This window comes from Aedes albopictus, chromosome 1 (genome assembly GCF_035046485.1).
Source record: "Aedes albopictus strain Foshan chromosome 1, AalbF5, whole genome shotgun sequence".
Taxonomy (NCBI): domain Eukaryota; kingdom Metazoa; phylum Arthropoda; class Insecta; order Diptera; family Culicidae; genus Aedes; species Aedes albopictus.
In genome coordinates, this window is record NC_085136.1 from 333,158,245 (window position 1) to 333,168,428 (window position 10,184).

Sequence of the window (10,184 nt, forward strand, 5' to 3'; positions counted from 1 at the left end):
TGATTGTGTCGATTTATAAAATGTTCATAGTTTACTAATATGTTTTGTTTTCCTCTAGTACAACACAATCATGAACCGGACACAATAAAAATAGCAACGGCCATGGCTTCCGGGCACATCTCTTACAGAACGTTATCCTCACTCGGAACTGTATATTCCACAATTACGATATGTGATTCGGTTTAAAAAAACAATAAAATATGTTTTCTTTTGAAATTGTTATCACCTCATTTTACTTAATTTTATTTTAACTATTCAAAAACATAAAGTTACAATCGATGAATGTATTTTGTTTCTTCTAGATTTCAAAATTGAGTGCACGACGGTACAATTCGTCCGAAGTAGGAAGGGCAAACCCCTATTGTTGTACAAAGGCCATCAGTACACGTTGAACCGTCGACGGAAACAGCTGGGCTACTGGGAGTGCGTTCACAGGCGTTCGAAGCTGAAAAGTTGTCCCTCTCGGATAACGACGGACAACGTTCAGATTAAGCGTGTCAAGGGCGAACACGACCACATGCCTCCGGAGATGATAGAATATCTGTTGGATGACTGCAATGCATTTCTGAAAGTGGCACCGCCAGAATAAAAGTTGAATTTTTGATTTGTTCGTTTCTCTGTTTGATTTAGTTAAATTAAATAAATCTCAGTGTGTGCTACCAGACCTAGATCGCATCGATTGAGAACGTTGAATTTTTAAAATTTTCACATTTGATCTTTATAGTTCTCATTGAACGTCTGGTGGAGCCTGAACTAATCAAAGAGGAACCAAACAAGTTGCTGTTCGTTCGCAGTCGTTGGGGACGCGAACTATTGATCTATGAACAATATGTTTTCTTCTCCAACAAACGGGTCGAGGCGACGAATACCACCTACTGGCGATGTACGTTTTCCAGCAATCGGAAAGGCCCAAACCGCTGCTCGGTGCGATGCATTACTAGAGACAATCGCGTTATAAACTTTCACGGACTGCATAATCATGGCATGTCTTCGGACTGCATGGAAGGCATGTCTTCGATCAATACAGTGTGTATGATTCATGAAAACATAATAAAACATGTTGAAATGAAAATATGCCTATCACTGTAGTACTAGAATGTTATTATATTGATTGCAAAACGTCATTTCCGACTACAGTATTTATGATAAATGAGTTTCAATAAACATGTTGAAAAAAATCGATCGAGTTTCACTACAGTACTAGAGTATAAATAATTTCAATAATACTAACAGAATACGTTTGTTTGCTTATCTGTGGCGTTTTAAGGTGCTTACTCGCAGGAGCTGAAGTTCATCAAAAGCCCATGGTCTACGCCGTGTCTGGTGATCAATGACTTCCTGTACAACTGTCACAGTACTAGAGGGAACAAGGTGTATTGGCGGTGCCACAACTACTCTCGAAAGAAGAAGGAAGAACGCTGCAGAGCTAGATGCGTGATTGTGAATGGCAGGCTGAGCGCTCTCACAGGAACGCAGCACAACCACGATCCACACACGGAGAAAATAGCCAAGATTAGTCGACGTAACAATATGGTTGATGAAGTACTAGATGCAGCCAGGGCGGATCCACCGCCGAGCTATCTCACTAGTGGGCTTTACAGTTCAAGCTTTTTATCCGGTGGTTCTACTTTGCTGGACAGCGGCTCCCCGGAGATCGGTTTGATCAAGATCGACGTATTGCCTAAATTAGAAGACTACGGCTTGCCAGTTGAACTGTAAACATGTATTTTTAAGCTGAATTTTTACCTCTGAATCGCAATAATAAATTATCAATGTTCGTGAAGCAATACAAACCAACGTGTTTTCGCTGATTTGAAAATTTTCCATCGTTTGATTCTAGTACTGATAAATCCATTATTTCATTGTACAGTTTTAGACTTCACCCCTGACGACGCCGCTGATTGCCGGACGTTCATCAGAAGCCAGCGTGGGGCTCCTCTGTTGGCCCTTGACAATTTCATCTACCGGTGTGAACGGGTTCGAAAAACGCGCTCCTATTGGTTGTGCATCCGTTACAAGAGCTCCAAGTGCAATGGTCGCGTGATATGCCAAGGCAATAAGATTCTTAAACTGACAAATCACTGCCACGCGAACGACGAGCAGCGCATCAACTCGTCAATTCTCGAGGAAACGGATCTGTCCAGCATCAATCTGGAAGCGTGGTACAAGCAGACCATGATGCACAAGAAGCATGAGTCGAAGCGAAAATAAAAATTATACATTCTAGTACTTCAATACCTACATCGCTGATTATGATTGATATGTCCCAAACCCATGCCATCTATTCTTCTACTTCGTTTATGAAACTAATGAAAACTTTTCTCGTTGTAGCTTACATAACGACTACTACCACCACATCTAGTACTACACTAGTCGAAAGCCAGAGCGGAGTGCAGAGTGTCTACTATCGGAACGATTTGCGGGACCAGTTGTATCCGGAAGCCGTGCAATACATCCGAAGCCGCCGTGGGCACCCGCTGCTAGTGTTCCGAGGGTACAAATTTCGCCGGAATGGCGGCTGCAAGGAGAAGGGCTACTGGCGGTGTGCTTCGTTTTGCAAGTGCCCTGGAAGGGTTACTACCGTCGATGGGACCATCGTCAAGTACCACGTACACAATCATGAACCGCCTTTCAAAGAATCCGCCGAGTTGTTCTAGGATTGGTGGAGGCACAATTTCGATTAAATGTATCATAATGAATGATTATGATGAACAAACATAATAAATCTCCTTTAGAATATTTTATAGACCATGATAATTTTGATATTAGAGCAGAAGTTAGAATCAGTTGAGTAAATTGCGTCTTCTGTTCCTATTTATAGAATGGGATCATCAAGGTTTCCGGGCGCTGGAGAAACAGGTATTCCTTGCCCACGACATTGCCAACAGTTGGATGGCCAGCGAGCAAATCAGTTACTGCCAGAGCCAACGTGGAAGGCCTTTGCTTATATTTCTGGGCTACCGGTTCCGTCGAGAGATGGTGAAGCAATACAAAACCTACTGGAGATGTCTGGTGGACAAATGTCCCGGGCGGATGATAACAATGCTTCCAGGGGATACGGTAATGCGTTATCGGATACATAATCATCCGTCCAGTTTCTAGAAAACGATCAAATAAATTCTGTTTATTCAAAATTATACAAATGTTGATGTTTCATTACAATTTTGAGTGTGGTACTAGAATACGATCACAATCAACTTATACAATCTCTTTTGATTTTCTTCAAGCTGCTGGATTGGATTTCATTTTCAGTCAACGAGGACATCCTCTGCTGGTTGTTGATAGCTTCCTTTATCGAAAAAATCGAGGGCATTACTGGCGCTGTATTCGGTGAGCTAGTACTATATTTTGACAAACATTTTCGTTGATCCTTGAATAAAATGTTAACATTTTATAGATGTACCAAGTTCAAGTGTCGCAGTCGACTGATTGTGAAGCCTGGTCAGAAACCTGCTCGTATTGAAGATCACTCGCATGGGCCGGAAACGGAGAAGATTAGTTGGGGCCGGACGGTGATGGAGAACGTGAAATCTCATGAGCAGGGGGATATCGTTTTTAGAATGCGACAACCGCACTGCAAAGTAGATTATTTGATAAATCCAGTTAAGGAATAAATCTCTGCCAGCCATTCTAGTACTTCAAATCTTTTACTTGATCGTTTGAAACTAGTACTTTTTATCTGCAGTGTTTTTACAGGAAGCTCTTTTATCGTTTCAGTTACTGCGATTCCGTACTGTCCTCCTGCGTTGGGCGATCGCAATCCGGTTCCAAAGGTGTGGTACTCCTTTCCACTGTGCTACGTGATCAATCGACGCGGAACAATGAACCTGCATTTCCGAGGGTATATCTACATCCAAAAAAAGCGGCACAACCGCACAATGAACTGGATCTGTAACAAGAGTAATACGACACAATCGAGCTGTAAATCGAGAATATCCACCGAGGGCAATAACAAGATCCGCTTTGGGGTCCACTGGCACAATCATGGGCCAGTGGATATAAATGAACTATTGTGAAATAAATAAAATTGATTGAATGAGCCTTTTTTTTTCTAACAAGCAGGATTACAGTTAACCTATTCATTGCTAGAAAGGATTCCCACTGTGTTCATTACCAATTTTGTCACTTTTCAGAATCTTCTAATCTAGTAATGCCCGGAATATACGCTGGTATTTGGTACAAGGAGGAACTGGATTTCATCGAGAATCGTCGTGGCGGGTTCAGTTTGAGGCACAAGGGATATCACTTCATCACGGAACGTCGCTACAATAGTACGGTGAATTGGGTGTGCAATAAAAGCAGTAGCTCGGCAAGCCGTTGTCCGGCACGGTGTGTTACTCAGGGTCACCAAATGATCAAGTTCAGCAAGCGAAAGCACAACCACGATGCGGTGTACAAAGTTAAAGAAATGTAGTTTCAATAAACATCGAATCATAGGAGATGTGTTTTTGTGTAGTACTAGAATGGTAGAATAATTTAGACATGAGTTCTCATACACTTCGCTTCGGCGTATAATTTCAGATCGAGTTCGAGGATTCCTGTACGACGAGCAGTACGAACTGGTTTGTAATCGAAAGGGCGGCCTCAACCTGTGCTATCGAGGATACCTTTATCGGAAAAAGACCCAGTTCGCCAGTACGTTGAACTGGGTTTGTGCCAATCCCAATTACAATAGGTTCGCCGGTTATGGAAGCGCGAATGGGGGCTTGTGCGCAGCTCGATGCATTACAAACAATAGCGGAGGGTTAAAACTGAGTAAAAAAGGCCATAATCACCCACCGATGTTGCAATACGACGAAGGGACTTCGGTAAAACTTTGCATCGAAACGCTCGAAAATACACAATACAATAGCGATTAAAGCATCGCACATGAATGTTTCTATTCTAGTTCTTTATTTTGTAGCAAATTTTGTTACAGTAGTCAAAAGCTGTTTTATTCAATTGATTTTTAATGTTTTCCTTTAAAATTTATTTCAGCAAATTTCGACCAACTTAAAACTGGAATTTGGCTGAAGAAGCCCTACGAGATCGTACCGAACCAGAAAGGTGGAAAGAATCTGATGTTTTACGGCTTCGAATATCGAAAGGAGGCTTCTTTCAAGACATCCATCAATTGGGTCTGTAATCGTAACTCAGTTGGCCGCTGCAGGGCAAGGCTAATTCAGAACACCGTCACCACCGAGATTAAACTAGGACAACATGACCATAATCATCCTCCAAGGAGTATCCGAACCACTAATTGATTGCCTGACCAATAAAAATGGAATTGCATTTTTCAGCGACGGTTGTTTCACTTGTCGAAAAATTCTAGTACTTCATTTACTGTTCGAATTTCTTAAATACTGATGCCTTCCTCATTTATTATATATTTCTACAAAATTTAGCAACTGATTCTGAAAACATAGCCATCTTTACGAGAACAATGCGTGGCAAGGAGCAACTACTCTACCTTGGACAGCCGTTTGTTTTTGAGAAACTGGTGGTGATCCAGAACTCCACCGCGAAGAAAATTTGGCGCTGCAATCAGTGGTGGAATCAAAAGTGTCGTGCCCGAGTGTATACTATTGGAAATGCGATAACACCTCTGAATCGCTATCACACCCACTCCGACATAATCAAACGGAAGCGGCGAGTTACGAAGAAAAAAGCGACTATAGTTATCACAACTGGTCCCCCTAGAGATCACACCAATAAGTCGGTTCAGGAACAATATACCGAGTTTGTAGTTGATTGCATACCGGAGGGTTCTGAAAGTGACGAACAGAAAAAAGGGGAAATGACCGATTACTAATATTAGAGAAATACATCTTTATTTACGAATACAAGTTCAAGCGTTGATCAGCTTTCTCAGTTTTTAGTAAGCAGTTCAACCAAAAGCTTTCAATAACATATTGTTCAATATTAGTTCCAGGATCGATGAAACCTTTACCGCTTAAATCACAATGCATTTCATTCACGGTACAAACGCGTCCGCCGAGTCCAAAAGTCAAGCCGCCACCGGAACAGTGGAAGAAGGCAGGGCGTCCGGCAGCTGAGGCGCCGTCTACTATGGTTCCACTGCACAGCGGCAGCGCCGTCTTTATCTCAACGATAGATCTCGTAAACATCTACACTCCGAAGGTGGCACTCTATACGGCACGGTTGATTGACGTCATTTTCGGACGGCAAACACTGCTAAAGGCCTGTGTGACTCGGACGAAGAATTCCGGCGACTTGGTCCCGCTAGATGAGGACAAACTGAAATCAGTTATAGGTAAGATCATTCTTTTTGTTGAAGTACTAGATTATTGAGTACACATAGATATGTGGACGATGAATGTGTTTTTTGCAGAATCGGCAACTATGAATATGGATGTCAAATGATCTGTTTGGACTTCATTCTTTTTCTTACGTTCAGTGTACGTCAAAAAAGTACTAGAATATATTTCCAACATTTTTGTTTCTTTTTCTTCCAGTACATGTGGTGCATGTTTTCAAGAAACAACACGTCGAAATTTCCGAATCACTCGTGCTGGGCTACATCCGGAACCGCCTCTGTTACCTTCAGAGTTCAAAGAAGTACTAGAATCCGTTTGCCATAACCTATTATGAAAAGATAAAGTGGATTAAATGCGTTATTTTCATATCTGTTCGTTTTTTTTTCTGATATTGTTCAACAAGATTATACGCAACGGAACTCGAATAATAACCAATTTCTCTATTTTTTTAGAAATGGATTTCCGTTTTGAGCTGTCTTCTAGTGGAGCTCGCCAGCTGGTATGGAAGGGCTACGTTTACCACAAGAATACGTCGACCGGTAGGTGCACCTATTGGCGCTGTGCACACGCTGCTCGACTGAAATGCAAGGCGACCGTGGTGATGGAGTATGGCGTGATGGTGCGGGTCAAGAATCCCTATCACAATCATCTTCCAATGAAGCGACTGGTGTACGGCATGGGAAAAAATCAGAAAAGAAACCTGAAAAACCAGAATCTTTTCAACAGCTATAGGAGGGTTGAATAAAGACTATGATGGAATAAAGCTGCATAGTTTACCGTTGATAGATTTTCCCTGAATGTCGACGCTGAAGGTGCTCACAATGATATCTAAATCTCGTTCTTTCCTCACAGCCATCTTCGTTGCTGTCAGTACTAAACAACAGTTGCTTAAACTACGCAACAAGATTTATCTGAAAACAAAGGGACGAGCTTACCGGAGCTTCTTCTCTTGCATAGAGTACAATTGTCCCGGCCAGGTCATGTTTCACGAGTTGAAAGGAGGCCAACTCAAAATTATGGCCGAACATAACGACGATTGCACGTGCGACTACTATAAGGATCGTCCGGAGGAACACTTGGGCCAGCTTAGCAAAGCCGAACTGACGAGACTGGAAGAAACGTTGATGAGCAAAGACTTCGATGATACCTGGGCGGAAATATAAGTGCAGTGTAGCTTTTATTTATTTTTTAATTTTTAAATGTAGCGTGAAAAATCAGGGAGTTCATCTTTTGTCTGCGGAGCATCCTATCGTAGCTTTCCGGTGAAAGTACATTTAAAAAAAAAGAGAACCATTGTTTTGAACCAAACATGTGTTCTTTTTATTTTTGGCTCCCTCGTTCTTATTTCTCCCATACATGCTCATTCGAATAATCTTGTACTGCGCACGCATAATCACAGACTGTTATTGCAGATCATCGGCATGTCAAACTGAAAGTAAATGATTTGTTCTTACTCAAAACCCATGACAAAATTAATCTAGTACTGCACATTGTAACAGACACAAATACAACCTGAAAAGATTCGTCCCCCATTAATAAAAGCTATGAAATCAAACAAAACGTCTGCTAATCTAGTACTGCACGTTTTCCTATCTTCCGCTACTGATCACTAGTTTACATTTCTCTGCAGCCACGGAACTGGACTCAAAACAACCGCTGATGGTCCTTAGTAGAGCCGGCACGTTGCAGCTTCGTTACCAAGGTCACACCTTTAACAAACATGTAACTCGTGGCGAAAAAGTCTACTGGAGATGCAGTCAGTACCTGGTGTACCGGTGCAAAGTGCGCATTCAGACCATGTTGGATGAGTTCTCCATCAGCAAGAATGACCATAATCATCCAGTAGTAGTGCGGCCTCGCGCGTACGGATCGCTGAAGCTGTTGAAGCAACGGTTGGGCAACATTAGATCGTGATACTAAATAAATATGACAAAAGATCTACAATTTAATGGTTTATGATACCGAAATTCTCTCGCATTTTTGTATTGTAACAGTGCACTCAGCCGATCATCTCATTTTTGTCTTCTAATCGAGTGATTCTAATTTTAGCTGCAACGTCATTCGCCCTACCAATCAACCAATCAGAGTTTGAGCTCCGAAGATCAACACAACGTGGCACTCACTTGCTGATGGTCAATGGAGTGAAGTTCTTTCGCAATCGCCAGCGAAACGATAAGCATTACTGGAAGTGTCATCAGTACTATAAATGCAAGTGTCCTTGTACGGTCGTCATCAATGAGACCACGTCCAATATCACTGTAAAGTACAGACACAATCACGACGAAAGTTTGACGTCATTTGATTCTAGTACTACAGCAGCTCGAGTTTATCCAAATAAGCGCATCAAATAAACATTTTTGCAAGATAACATGTGTTTTGTCTTGATAATATTTCGCCTTTTGGTCCTTACCATTTCTAACCGTCAAACCTATTACCTTTCAGAAATCTACTTCACGAAATCGAGCCGAGGCCGTCCGGCAATCATTATCGATGGCGTCAAGTATCTGTTCATGTCGGAGAATCACAAGCGAGTAGTTTGGCGGTGTTCGTCAATGGCCACCAGCAAGCTCAAATGTCCAGCCCGGATATTGCAGTACAAGAACCCCGAGCGCTTTGTCATTCACCGAGAAAAGCATATCCATGCGCCTCTGAAGCGTCACAAGGTGGCTTTCATCGCTCAAGAAATGTTCACAGTTTTGGATTGAGAAGTACGTGTCGATATCACAGCATGTCGTTTGGAAATAAATTTTATAGTTTCATCCCTGTGCGTTTGCTTCGACCGTTCTAGTACTTCGTTTTGGAAAAATTTAAATATTCACGCTTTACTTACAGTTTTGCAACTTTCTTTGTAGAGTACAAGCACCATCTGTCCGTGACGAGCAGTAATGGCCAGGTGCTTACCTATCGCAGCAGCCAGAAAGGTCGGCTACAGCTGTCGTGCGATGGATTCTACTACGTCAAGGAGAAAACCGTGAAGCAGAAGGAGTACTGGCGCTGCATCTATTACACCACGAAGATCAAATGTCATGGGCGATTACACACCTTGAACGGGGAAATTCACCACAGTACGCCCCACAATCACGTGGCCGGAGTGTTCAAACGATCCGACTACAATCGTCTTTCGGAAATTATGATAAATACGGAATCGGGTATTGCCGGGCAGCCGTCGACACAATCTATCTGTATAGAAAGTGTAACTAAAGTCGAACGATACTGAAAATAAATCTTAAAGTTTAGTTATAAATATTTGTGTTGGCTTCGGAGTTGGTCGTAGAGCGCTACTGAAGGCGAACCAAATCGAAACCAATTAGTACTGACTTATTTGTTTGGTTCGCCCTATTTTTAGGATCCACCACAATGACGGTGATGGACACGTTGGACGTACCGGCTATCGAGTTCAGCAGAACGCAGCGAGGTCGCACCATGCTGATCTACGACGGGTACAAATACGTGGAAAATCGTCAGAGCAACAAGAACGTATTCTGGCGCTGCTCAAAATACGTCAAGTATGCCTGCCGGGCGACCTGTGTGACGTCCAAAAGCCCTAGTGAATGCCCTATTCGGCTGGCTGGTAATGCCCATTCGCATGGGCCGGAAAAGATGTCGGACAGTGACAAAATTGAACCCTCCGATGAATCCGACATTCAGTTCCGGTTGATGCAATTGTACTAGATACGCTTGTTGATTGAAGTACTAGATTTTAACCGAAATGCAACTATTTATTGGAAGTAAATTCGAATTTCTGATAGATACAATTTTCTTGTTTGAAGTACATTGATTGTTGACAAAATGTGCTTGCAATCATATTAAAAAAATATGGACAAAACATCAGTTACCAGAATTTCCAGTACGGAAAATGTAAACACGCCAATCTAGTACTACATTTTGATGAAAATTTTCTTTCGAAGGTAGTTTATCAAAATTCTG

The 10,184-nt window shown here is 42.1% G+C and overlaps 1 protein-coding gene across 1 annotated transcript in view; it reads left to right on the forward strand.

Annotated features, from left to right (window-relative positions):
• The window catches only part of LOC109403953 (uncharacterized), a 48,334-nt gene that overhangs the window by 7,947 nt on the left and 30,203 nt on the right, over positions 1-10,184 (forward strand). Inside the window, exons 7-9 of the mRNA XM_062847392.1 lie at positions 59-6,253; positions 6,456-6,628; positions 6,710-9,828. The gene's annotated coding sequence lies outside the window, so the exon portion shown is untranslated. The remainder of the gene's footprint in view (positions 1-58; positions 6,254-6,455; positions 6,629-6,709; positions 9,829-10,184) is intronic.